The sequence below is a fragment of the Misgurnus anguillicaudatus genome, chromosome 2 (genome assembly GCF_027580225.2).
Source record: "Misgurnus anguillicaudatus chromosome 2, ASM2758022v2, whole genome shotgun sequence".
NCBI classification, from domain to species: domain Eukaryota; kingdom Metazoa; phylum Chordata; class Actinopteri; order Cypriniformes; family Cobitidae; genus Misgurnus; species Misgurnus anguillicaudatus.
Window position 1 is genome coordinate 41177704 of NC_073338.2, and position 13795 is coordinate 41191498.

General features: G+C 37.0%; 1 pseudogene; it reads right to left on the reverse strand.

Moving 5' to 3' along the window:
- Positions 1–6930: 6930 nt before the first annotated feature.
- LOC129442883 (guanylate-binding protein 4-like) lies at positions 6931–10961 on the reverse strand (annotated as a pseudogene).
- Positions 10962–13795: the final 2834 nt, after the last annotated feature.

Here is a 13795-nt window from a genome sequence, read left to right on the forward strand (position 1 = left end):
TGGCACATATGGAGAAATGTAAGGTAATAATAATTATGATGTGTTGCCACCCCCATATCTCTAAATGCAATATCTTATCCTAAACAGTTGCTAGTGTATTCTCATTGGTTGCTAGGATGTGGCCTGGCATTCACCAATGATTAAATTCCAAGCCACAAGTTAAACAATCCCACTCGAGTCTTTATACGATGTTCTGACAAGGAGATAGGTGTTGCAAAATGGTTGCTAGAGTACTCTGTTTGGTTGCTAGGGAGTGAAATGGCATCTATCAATTAATACACACCAAGCAACGAGTGAAGCGAGACCACCCATGTGTCTCTACAATGTTCTGATGTAGAAAAATGGAGTACATTAGCCACTATTTAGCAACACCTGATTGGTTGCTGGGGAGTAAATTGGCATTCGCCAATAATTATACTACAAGCCACGAATAAAACAAACCTCATGCGAAACTTTCATGGGCTCACGTGAAACTTTCATGGGCTCACGTGAAACTTTCATGGGCTCATGCGAAACTTTCATAATGCTCACGCGAAACCATCATCTGCCGAATGTTTTTTTTAAAAGTTTAGTTGTGAGCAAGCGAAACTTTCACCTGAGCACATGAAACTAAACTTTTAAAAAAAAAATCTGCACATGAAGGTTTTGCGTGAGCACATGAAAGTTTCACGTGAGCAGTGAGCACATGAAACTAAACTTTTGATTTTTTTGCTCCATGTTCCCTTAGAGGCTCCATACAAATTCACTTAAATTGTTAAATTCTTGCTTAAGAATTTTTAGATATTTCTACTAAAAACACGACAAAAATACCTAGTAAGAAAGTCATTTTTTGCAGTGTACACTGTAAAAAATAATATGCCCCATCTACTCAATAAAATTGTGGCAACAGATTACAAGCAATATCATTAATTACATTCAACAAATCAAAATTGATTTAGATTTACTCTATAAACTCCTTAATATCTACATATTCAAAAAGCCAAACTGCAATTTGCAATTAAAATTTTTATTAAAATTTAAACAAAAATATTGTGTATACTAGACAAAGATCTAGCACTATACAATAAAAAATATTATGCTATATCTACTCAATAAAAGTGTGGCAACAGATTACAAGCAATATCATTAATTAAATTCCACAAATAAAAATTGTGTTAGAATCACTACATAAACTCCTTAATAGTAACCCATTCAAAAAGGTAATCTGCAATTTGCAATTAGAAATTAATTTAAATTTAAACAAAATATTGGGTATACAGGACAAAGACCTAGCACTATACAATAAATTATATTCAATTATACTATTTTAATTTAACATCATCCATTAATATTTTTATTAGTAATGAGTATTATATCTGATTTCAGAATGACAGACAAAGATGAATCAATTCTTATTTTATTGCAGTCAAAAGAACAGGAAAGCATCTCATTTTAATGATGTATTTGTAACAGTGTAAACTTCAAAAAGTATTTTACAGTCTTTAAAGAAAACCGTCCATATTTCCCGACGAAAGGTTCCATGTTTGTGTTCTGTTACATTGATTCACATCCAGAAAATCAGACAGCAGTTTAGACTTACTGTACTGTAATCAGTTCATAAACTTTGAAGAATCCAGCTCCAAGAAAAGTTTCTGAAACACCTGAAAAGATGCCTGGGATACTGAAGATTCAATGCATAGATCCAAGGATAAAGCATGCCCAGTGAACACCTTTAAGGCCTCGATAACAATTCCAGCATCCTTTGGGCTTCCACTCCTAGAAGATCCATTCTTTACAATTACAGCCATCACAAGCTGCTCAAGTCCCGCATCTTCATCTTTATCCTGCAACATTAAACAGCAAATATGTCTTAAAACCTTTATAAATGTATACAGCTTTAATATTGAAATAATCCACACATTAAACTTGTATATTAAAATGTTTTAAAGAAAACTGGAAGATATGTGCAATGGAGTTCATCTGAGTTTGTGGCTTATTAGGTATGTTTGAAATGTGCAATAATATTGAAAACTGATAAAAAAAAATTCTCATTGGAATTACAAATAATATCAAAAAATGTTTGAAAAGATATATAATCTATATTTATAATTAGGGCAAATCTTTTCCCTACATTTTTTTCTGTCACACGACCAAGACCGCCTTAATGCACGGGCTTACCTGGGCTGAAGCCCAGGGGCCTCCGAAGTTCAGGGGCCTCCAATGTTCGCGTTCATGATGAGCTGAAAATGTCATTTTGTTTTGTAACTTGTCAGGTTTTCTGTCAATCACTCTGCACGTTACATGTCTGCTGATTGGTCCGTGGTAACTTACCGTGAAATAAAATGTCAGACGTAGTAACAGTCAGATTTTTCTATTCCGCGTAATGTATTAAGTGCCCGTTGTCAACTTGGCATTCCTGCATGTTAGACCAGTGCAGGTCTCTCTCTTTCGCATGCGCGCTCGCTCTCTCTCTTTTTCGCACGCGCGCTCGCTCTCTCTCTCTGTTCTCGAGTCTCTGGCATGCAGAAGTCTTTCCAACCGTGCGCATGAAACTGTGCCGCCAAATAGAGAAAAGAGTTCCCGCACACAATGCTGTTAGTTGTTATAAAGTTTAAGTTTACTCGCGTTTATATCAGTGACGCGTGCGCAGCTGGAGCGATGTAGTTTGACGCGACGTTAGCTCACAGTACACACATCTGTTGGTTTAGATTAGAAAAACAACAAAGAGACGCAAAGGTAAAGGTGCAAGTCAAGTAAAGAGAGACAAGACCATCTCAAAACAGACTCCATGATCATCCCCTGATAGCACCATTCATATTTATAATCTCCTTATCTAAAGATACAGGTATGTTCCCTGTCTGTTTTGTGCATTTTCATGCTTGTTCGTTTTACATGCTTATGTATGCATAAATACTAAATACAATGCAGTCTATATCTTCAATATTCTAAAAACTAAATAACTGTTTAAAAAAATAAGATTTTGTCTATAAAGACTTATCTTTTGTTATCATTAATGCATTTTCACTTTAAAACTAACTTTAACTTATTATATTTTTAAAACTGTGCTGAGCATTTGGTTAGTGAGTGGCAATGAATTTTTTGCAAATTTGTATATTCCAAAAACTATATAAACATAAAGCTTATAAACATATATACTTTCACACATTTTGGTTTTATTATCACCACAAGTTGCTGTGTATGGTTGTTAAATAAAGTGTCTTGTGTTTATGCTCAAGTAGGCTCAGTGATATGTTAATAATGATATTATGGTGTTTTCTGGGTCAAAAAGGGAAAACTCACTGTTGTATGTCTCGAAAGAAACTAATGCATTTTGTTATGTAGATTACCTAAATATTACACTTAAAAAAAATAAGACTATAAATCGAGTGTATGGGGGTCCTACAAAACCTCTCAGCCCCAGGGCCTCACATTAGGTTAAGGCGGCCCTGCACACGACAGTCACATATTTATTTGTTAGCCAAGTTACTCACATGTGTATATATATACACACACACACATACACTATATACACAATATAATATGTACAATATATTCATTTAATAATATTCCTCACCTTTTGTTGTGAATAAAGTTCTCCCTCAGCAATGTTTCACGTTGCCTGCAGGAAGCTGCAGTACGTAACTTACAGGCCTTCATGAACACAATTTAGATAATAGGTCGCGAAATTAATAATAATAATAGTGAATGTTCAATTTACATAAACATAAACATTTTAAAAAGACAACTTATACATTTAATATCTGACTCACCTTTTGTGGAATTAAATGAATAATGTTATATTTCCCCTCAGTAATGATACTGTACTCGCGGGAAAATTCAACACAGGGCGTCGCAATTGAGCACACAATTAATTTACAGCGAAGAATAGTTTATATTACCAATTTATTCGAATACTTTGTGGATATAGTTAACACAAAACTAAATAAACCGAAAAAGACCGCAGTAAAGTCACATTTATTTTTATAACACGAACCAAGCGAGCGAGCGAGCAGAATTCGTCATAATAGATACATACATGATACATATCCATGAGAGTTAGTGATAAGAGAACACACCCATTCAGAGGAACAGTATGATTGGTCAGTTTTTCTGTCACTCAAAATGAGTTGCATCTGGACCACCAATCGCAGCATGTGAATCGACGAATGCATCCTAGATATGCGACCTCCTGGGTCCTAAAGCTGAAGTTACGTACAAACCCAGTTCATATTAATCCTTATTGTAATTAATATTTACAAATTACAAACAAATTATACAAAGAAACCCTGCTTATAGACTTATAAGACTAAAGATTGCCCGTTAAATTTACCCGAAATGAATTTTATCCACAGTTTAAACACTACATTGACGTCACAGCCAGCGGAGATTTTCAGAGACTGGCCGAGGTGAGGCGACGTTGACCGGTATATTTACGCGCGGAGCGCCGGCTGATTATCTGGAGCTCCCATCGCCACAAAACTCGAAGGAAATGTTTAAATAGGCGATATCTTTATGAACCTACTGCAGATTCTTGTTTAAAAAACATACATTCTCGACTGAAATGCTTTCAAAACTTTGAATGTTGGCACAATAACAGAAATATTTCCTAAATCCGTCTGCTCAGCGCTCACGACCTGCAATACAACCCGGAGGGGTTTTTGATTTAAAACAGCTGATTAATATTACGTTGGATTTATTCAGTATTCGGTACATGCGCAGATACACAATAAGAATAGCTAAATCCTTCACAAAAACAATAAGTTGTTTTTATTCCAGTCATTTTTAAAGAATTTTAACACAAAAATAATAACAAACTACATGAAATTAATTTTATTAAATAAAGTTTACATATTAAATTTCATAAAATCTACAAGCCTGCAGAATGACTTTTTACAGTGTAGGGGGTGGCCCATACCAAGTTTGGAAATAATTGAACGCTTTGACAAAATGCACCCTCAGGTCATTTCTGTATTGACATATACCAAGTTTTATGTCAATACAAAAAAGTTTTGTGTAGCACAACAGCAAGTGTTTTTCGCTAGTTTCAGCCTGATGCAGTCATCATTTTTACGTCCAGTGCGGGTGTGCTTCATAAGTCTTGAAATGTGAAGCCGCTGGCTCTTTAATTGACTCCTTCTGCCTTGGCTCCAAACTGACGTTTTTACTTAACATGGTGGCGACCATGGTTGGACATTTTTGGCTTCAATTCATTACAATGGAGGGAGGCAACATCGCATTGTCCATCTTTTTTTACAGTCTATGGTCCAGTTGGCTAAGGTGTGTTCATGCGCATTGTTGGCGCATTGCTATTTATAGGCAACTAAAATTGACCACGCCACTGACCAACTATAACCTGGTCTAAAGTCAATGTCACAATGTTGTTGTTGTTACTAAATGAGCGCGTTAGTAATATGCACCTATAAATGGGACGACAACGTGCGTTTGCTTATCACACACACGGGTGCACAGCAGCACACAAACATTTTTAAACATGAAAAATTAAAATGGAAAAGATTATTATTGAGTCTCTTCAATTTTGCATTTTTTTAAAGCTACCCCACTGAATAAATGTTGGGTTGTTTTTAAGCCAGGGCTGGGTAACTATTGGACAGAACACATTTCTGGGTTAAAATGACCCAAATAATGGGTTGTTTTTACCCAACTGCTAGGTTATTGTTAATCAACCATGTTGAAACAACCCAAAACAGGCAAGACCATCAACCCTCACTCAACCATCCATGTCATGGTCTCATTTAACCACTTATGTTTGTATTGAATGTGGCCTACTGCACAGTTAGTGCTGTTAAAGCAACACTATGTAGTTTCCATGTAAAAATGACTCACAGCTCCCCCATGTGGTTGAAAAGCGCAACAGTGCCTGGTATCAGACACTCTTCTGCAGGCAGGGGGAGGGGCGGGGCTGTGTTTCCTACCCTCCACCGCCACTTTCAGAGTGTGCTTGTAGCAGCTAGGAGGCTGCTCAGGTTGCAGCAACAGTTCAATTTGTCCATTTAAAAATTGTTCTATCACTGAAATAATTTTAGAGACATTATTTAAAGGTAAAAAAAACTACATAGTGGTGCTTTAATTTTAAATGGTTACAGTTATTGTTTTCAATAGCCAAACCAAGTTTAGCCTGTTAAATACCAAATAAACATATTGTTTATGTATACTTTCATTCTTTCTTGTTTGTTGCTTGATAAGAAAAAAAATCGGAAATCGGATCGGAATCGGCCAATTTGCTTAAGAAATAAAAACCGGCCATGAAAAATCAAGATCCCCTGCGCATGCAAATCTTTTTGACATCATTTTACCTTCATACACTTGTTAAAGGTATATCCACTATTTTCAAAAATATGCTCATTTTCCAGCTCCCCTAGATTGAAATATTAGATTTTTTGATCTCTGGGTCTAGCGTTACCACTTTTAACATAGCTTAGCACAATCCATTGAATCTGATTTGACCATTAGCATCGTGCTCAAAAATAACCAAAGAGTTTTCATTTTAAAACTTGACTATTCTGTAGTTACATCGCATAATAATCAAGGACTTTGCTGCCGTAACATGGCTGCAGCAGGCATAGTGATATTACACACTGGCTGAAAATAGTCCCCTAACTTTCAATAGCTGGGCACTATTTTCATGATTTCATGCTAAGCTATGCTAACAGTGGTACTGCCAGACCCGGAGATCGGCTGAATGGATTCCAAAACGGTAAACATCAAATGTTTACCTCCAGGGGAGCTGGAAAATTAGCATATTTTTGGAAAAAAGTGTAGTATCCCTTTCATTACTAGTTCTTATGTAAGGAATGGAACATAGTGCACTAGGGTTTAAGAAACGATTTAGACTATGTTTATAGACTTTATTTTAATACAACTGTGGCGCAGTTGTGTGACGTTGGTATAGTGAAAGTGTCCATTTGGTCCAGACACGCTGAATCGTTGTGCTTATGTGGTGTACACAGGTTTGGATTTGGCTGTGTGTCTTACCTCTTCCATCCCATTCTTATACACTTGTAAAGCTTCTTCAATAGCCGCCTGATTCTCCAGATTTGCAAGAGCAACCACTGCATTGTCCAGACAGGGCACCTGACCACTGCTGATTGTCTCGACACAAATCTGAGCCAGATTTCCAAGCACTGACAACACACACAACAGTTAAAGAGAATGTTATTGATAGCTATTTAGTCCAAATAATCTATCAGTTTACTGTTTAGTTCACCTCTGTCAACAATTGAGGCCTAATGATTGAATGTTCTCATCACATATTATACGCTTATCAAATAGTTTCACTTTAAATCTGCTTAATCCTAAATGCCACAATGATTTAGTAGCATTTCTCCAAGTGCACGGAAAAATATTTGGATGAACAATCACGCTGGTGTAAAAGGAGATTTAACAAATATTTTAGAATATTTAAATATATTACGATATAGGAAATTTCTTTGGCCCTTAAAGTAAATTCAGATTTTTCAATTGGTCTGTACTGTATGCTAAAACAAATTAAGTTGGATTTCCACAACTGATTCACATTACAATTAAATGATTATTTAATGTGTCTTTAGTATAACACTTACATTTTCCAGTAACACTGTGACCCCCTTTCAGTGTTTTTACAGCACTTATGACAAAGATGTATTCACAGAAACTATGTGTTGCCTCCAGAAAACCTGGCACAATGTCCTTGTCTTGAAGGCTCTCTAAACGTGGCATGTTTTCCTGTGATGCTGGAAATGGGAACACGAAACACTTCCGGGAACGGAAATAACGCCGGATACATTCACGAGGCATGTTGTAGTGATTAATTGCCCTACTTTCACCTAAAACAAAGATTTAGACCCGGTTCCCCAAAACGTTCTTATCGCTAAGTAGTTCTTAACCTATTCCTTAACCTCTCTCTTAACTCTATGGCACGATTCCCAAAACGTTCGTACGCTAAGTGTATCTTCTGTAAGTCACACTTTCGTAAGGTTGGTCTGGACCATTCGTAAGCTCTCTCTTAGCGTTGTTTGAGCTCAAAATGCTATCGCCGCCATGTTACATTTATAATTTATTTAGAAAGATTCAAGATTTGAATTGGTTATACTAAAAAGCAATAATATAATGTATTGCATAATACAATTTATTAAATATTTCATACATTTGACAGTTTTATGGTATGTCGGCTGCTTTTAACATTATACTGTTTGTTTTAAAAAGTTATTTTTGTATACATAATAAATATATATTAATATGATTCATACTGTAAAAATAATTGACTTACCATAAAGATACATTACATAAATGCACACATACATCTCAGTAGCCTTTAAACTTTCAATGTATATAAAGAATAATATGATAAAAAAGCTATAAAAAACACTACTAAAGGGAAACATACCATTTAGTCCATGACAATTTTTTTATTCGGCAACACTTAAACCCTTTTGACATTTTGCCTGACGTGGCTAAATAAATAAAAAATCACTCATTATGGAGCTGCTGGATCTTCTCAGAGCATAATTCTGTATCTAACTTTCTCTCTCTCTCTGTTCATTGTAGATAGGTTGCTTTTTATTGAAAACATTAACCAATGGCAAGCAATACCGCATTAAACAAAAGTAACTGCAGCTGCTTGCCAATCAATTCTGATTGTAAAGTACCTCACCATTAGTATAAAAGTGTATTACATAATTTTAAAAGTCGTTAAACCTATGCCAAGACGTGGCACAAGTGGCACAACGGGATAAGGAGGGTGGATGATTAGCTAGGAATACCGGTTCGTCTACCCGTATTACTTACAATTTGATAATTTAATTAATAGTCTATATTTTACGGATAACTTAAACTATGTTAAAATAAATGTTACTGGAATTGTTTGAGTGATGTTCCATTTGTATAGAATGTGTTGTCTTTCTTAACGCCGTAATGCACCTTTGCGTGAAGTTGAAAATCGATCCCTGAGCGATCGATCGCAAATAATTCAGCACCTTTACTTGGGACAGCGCCATTGTTACGTCGGATTTAGAGGCAGCGTGTTAAGAAGCTTCCTAAGGGACAGTTTGGGGAACACACTTAGGAACATAAACAACTTTGGTAAGATATATCTTTTTGAGTCTCCTTAGCGGGCTAAGAGTAAGCGTTATCGGGGAACCGGGCCTTATTCTGTAAAATAAATATATAACAAATGTGTAACATTACTCAGTCACTGTTAAGTACAAGCAGATTTATGGGCCAATAATAAACTTTGGCTGAATAACTGACTGAGTGTCAAGCAGGTACAGCTGGAGATCAGATTAAATTTGAAGATCTGGAAACAGTAATGCACATTCTACACCAGGGTTCCCCAAATCTTACCCTGGAGAGCCGGAGCACTACAGAGTTTAGCTCCAACCCTCATCAAACTTACCCACCTGTGATTTTCTAATGATCATAAAGACCTCGATTAGCTTGCTCAGGTGTGTTCGATCAGGGTTGGAGCTAAACTCTGCAGTGCTCCGTCCCTACAGGGTAAGATTTGGGGGAACCCGTTCTACACAGTAGGCATAGGGGTGAGAAAACGAAACAAAACTGCATACATGTCAGCACAAAAAGCCCATATTAAGCAAAATGCCCGTGGCGGCAGAGATATGTCATGTGAGTGAATGACTCACGTGTTTAAAGAAGCCTCGCTCACTAATTCTAAAATGACCAGTAGGTGGCAGAATGATACAAACGGTGAAACTGTTACTATGGTGTTATCAGTAGGATATTGAATGGCTGGGAACAGCTCTTAGCCAATCAGATTGGAGAACCTGAAAGAACTGTTGTATAATTATAAGTACAGTACATAAAATTTATTTTTTATTAAAATCACCTATAATTGTAGTAAAAATGTAGTTGTAGTAAATGCTTTAATTGTCATAGTAGCCTGCCACGGTATTAGGCACTGTGTTGATTTCAGGCATGATTTGTAGTATCAGTGTCCTTATAGAATGGATATTATGGGACAATATTTGTGTTTATTTGCATAAAGATTTTACACCAAAACAAGGGTCCACTTTGTGTGCAATACTGTCTGCAATACCTTGCTTCAGCTTAAGGGCAAAGTCGAGGTACTCATCCTCTGTAACACTATTTCCTTGAACTTTCAATTCCAAGTTGAAATCTTTAACGGACGATACGAATGATGGTAAAAACACACAAACTGAGTAGTTTCTTCCCCCTCTTCATCTTCTTAAGCAGATGATGGTGATCTGATCTTGATCTGCTCAGGGAGCTCCACAACATAGCTGCACAACATTCAGGAATAACAGCATGTTATGTGCGTGCATTTGTGTGTAAGAAAGTCATGCATGCAAAATAATAAAGGATACTGCAGCTTTTCCACTGCATCATTATCAATGGTTCCTCTGCTGTTGTACACCAGAGTGCTGCTGAGCAAAACCGCCAGACAGAAGATCCAGCCGTCATTCTGAGAGTCTCCCTGAAACAAACAGCTCAGTGTCTTGAGTTGGTTATAATAATATAGCTCATTCTTTTAAAACACCACACTTTAAACCTACTGCAAACTGACCAGTGCTCTAATAGTAACTAACTTCCTTACCATTCCAAGTTAAATACTTAACCATATAAACATTTAATTATTGAAATTATTCAGATGTGTTGCCTTTCTCACCTTTATCACATCACCAAGTCCTTCTGTGTCCTGGCATAGACGGGTGAGGGATGAACCACATCCAGATGCGTTTGGTCTTTGACTCGACAGTGTGGCTGAGAGCAAAGCCTAAGATAATCAGGAAAAAAAAAAGGAAAAATTGTACACCTGTCTGTTGTCCTGCAAGGCGGTTCATAAGGTAAGACTTCCCCGTACTGTAGAGTCCCACAACAGACACCACCACCACCACCGGTTCGCTGATTCCATCCAGAATGTCTTTGCCCTCTTTCCTGACACTCAGCTTCCCATTTTTATCATTTTCAATCAAACATACTGGAGGTGACATGAGGTCACCACAAGCCATGATTCTATAAAGAAAACAGAAAAGAAAAATCAGCCACATTCACAATAAAGTGTGTGGTAACCAAGGGGCAACCTTCCAATCTTTCTGGTGAAGCCAACACAGAAGTGACTTAAAATGCAATCCATTGACTGGCCACTAAAGGCTGGCTCCAAATGGGAGTTAAGCCCGATTTATAGTCGTGCGTAAGGTCTACGCCGTAGGTTATCTGTGCATAAATCTCCAAGATAAATAAATGTTTAACACTATTAAGTCTTTCCCTTTACTGAAAACCACATAAAATATCAATTAATTTAAAAAATGCTCTCGTATTGCAGGCTCATGCAAAGCATGCTGGGAACTGGAACCTCCTCAACCAATTGGGCTGATTTAACTTTAAACTGAAGTAAATTTGCAGTGCCAGACACTTTCTTAGCTTATCTTGCAAATTGAACTCTTCACAACCACCAAAAGTTTGTAATTATTTGCAGTGTTTGTTACAATGAGGCTGTGGTATTGAAATGACTAGTTTTTTTGAGTTCTTTGACTCATTTTATTGTTTATTGAGTTGTTAGAACTTAAAATGGTGAACTTGTTGAAAACACATAAAAATGATAAGTTTAGTAAACTTTTTCACAGTTTTTAGTTCAGTTCACTCATTTTAAATGAGTTCATTGTACTGTTTGGGTTTACAGTGTAATCTTAACCCTGACTGACCCTATGATGTCATTCATCACCTGGTCATTGTCTGTCAGACTGTCAGTCCGTAGGCTTGTTCGACTTCATGCGCCGCTGCAAAAACCGACAGCCGGATCACGTCAAAGTACCGCGAGAACGATCCGAGAAATCATACGAAGTGTAATTTCGTTTTGCTCTCACGGCACTTTAACATCATCTGCCTGTCAGTTCTAGCAGTGCTGTATGAAGTCAAACAAGCCTAGTGACTCCAATGTTGATGATGTCTAACAAGACACGATAAACAACAAAAGAAGAGGCTAGAAGATGAAAAGAATCAAGAAGATAAAGGTACGTAAACCTGTAGGCTTAATTTTCCGATACCTGTATGGATAATCTGCAGTCTAAAAGTCTTATATTAACATTAGCCTAAATCGTGCTTGTATTTACTTTTGTTATGCTATTTACGTAAGGGATAATATATAGTGAGACGATTGTTATAGCGAATGTTACTATTAATCTTGTTTGTGGTGTTTAAGATATTATTTTAATTTTGTTTATTTGAAAAATTCAAACATTTAAATGTTTTTTTATTATTATTTTATAGCCTATAATATTTTATTTTAATGTTATTCTATTTACTCTATTTCATTTTAATTATGCATAGGCTGTTGTTTGTGCCTCTTAAACTTCAATTAAAAATGTTTCTTTGATGGTCAGTGAAAATCACTTTAACAGTCTTTTTATTCAGCATGTTCATCAGTGTGTGTTTGCTGCACTGCACGGCCATTCAGTTCAGTGGTATCATATTTTTCCTGTTAGACATCAAACATAGAACTCAAATCAAGAACTCAAGGGGGCGGTTTTCCTGACAGGAATTAAACTAGTCCTAGACTAAAATAAAAGTAAGAGCTGTCCAAACTGAAAAAAGCTTGCACTAACATATCTTAAAATACACCAGTGCCCTTTGTTTTGCCTCAAAATGCAATGCAGTAATGTTTTTAGTAAGGCATGTTTGTTAAAACTAGTTATGTTTTCTAATTAAACTAAGGCTTAGTCCTGGCCTAAGATAATCCCTGTCCGGGACCACTCCAAGGTCTTTTATTGTCATTCTGTACATGTTTCCACATAAGAACGAAATACGTACACAGGACCAGCAGCGAAAAAAAGATAATTAACATACAGTATACATCGAATAATTAAAACATAATTTAATAGACACAACTACACAACTTCCGGTTGAGGAGGACGCTGGCGCGTTTTGGCTGCCGCTTCTTCTCCGGAACTGTTTTATTAATCTATATTTTAACGTTGGATTTTATTGTTTTATGTGTTCACTGTACTGTCACAGTCTTAACTTTGCACACCTGATGTGTGTACTCTGTGATGGTTGAATCGGCGACGTGCAGCACTCCAGAGCACTGTGCAGCGTGGTCGGGGCTGACTTGCCGGTGTGCAGTGCACCGTTGTGACTGTGGACCTACTCCGCTCGTGCTCCGGATTTAATCAGCCTTGGTGCCCGTGGATTCGTCTGCCCTGTCCTGGATTTTACTTTGCTCTGGCGGCATCTCCGCTACTTGCGGCTGGGTGTCGGTCTGTTGGCGTGTTTACTCAGTCTGCTGGAGTTATTGTTTCATCATGCGATGCTGTTGGATTTTTGCAGTTATTCTCGTTTTAACCTCACTTGGACTCTGTGGTGATCTGATTTGTTACCATCTGAATTTCGACATGATAAGGTACTCTCTCTCTGAACTGATTTCACTTCGCCACTGTTTGCCGGCTGCAAGTTGTGTTCAAAGACATTTGCGCGTGATGCATCTTCTGCGGCGACCGAAATACTGTCACCGAGGTTTACGTCGGAAATTTCACACAACAGCATCTGGAATTAATATTCTCTCTACCCGCTTTCAGCATCCTGCTACGCGTGTGGATAGTCATCATAGTATTCGCCCTGCAAATCTACGTTATCCACCAATAACTAGAACTTGTTCTGTTAGTTAGATTACAACGTGACTCTATAAACTTTGCACACTTTAATGTCCGTTCACTGAACAATAAGACGGCGATAGTACATGACATTATAGTGGATCGAAAGCTCGATATTTTATGTCTCTGTGAAACCTGGCATCAACAAAATGACTTTGTAAATCTTAATTTGACAACTCCACCAAACTATATGTATA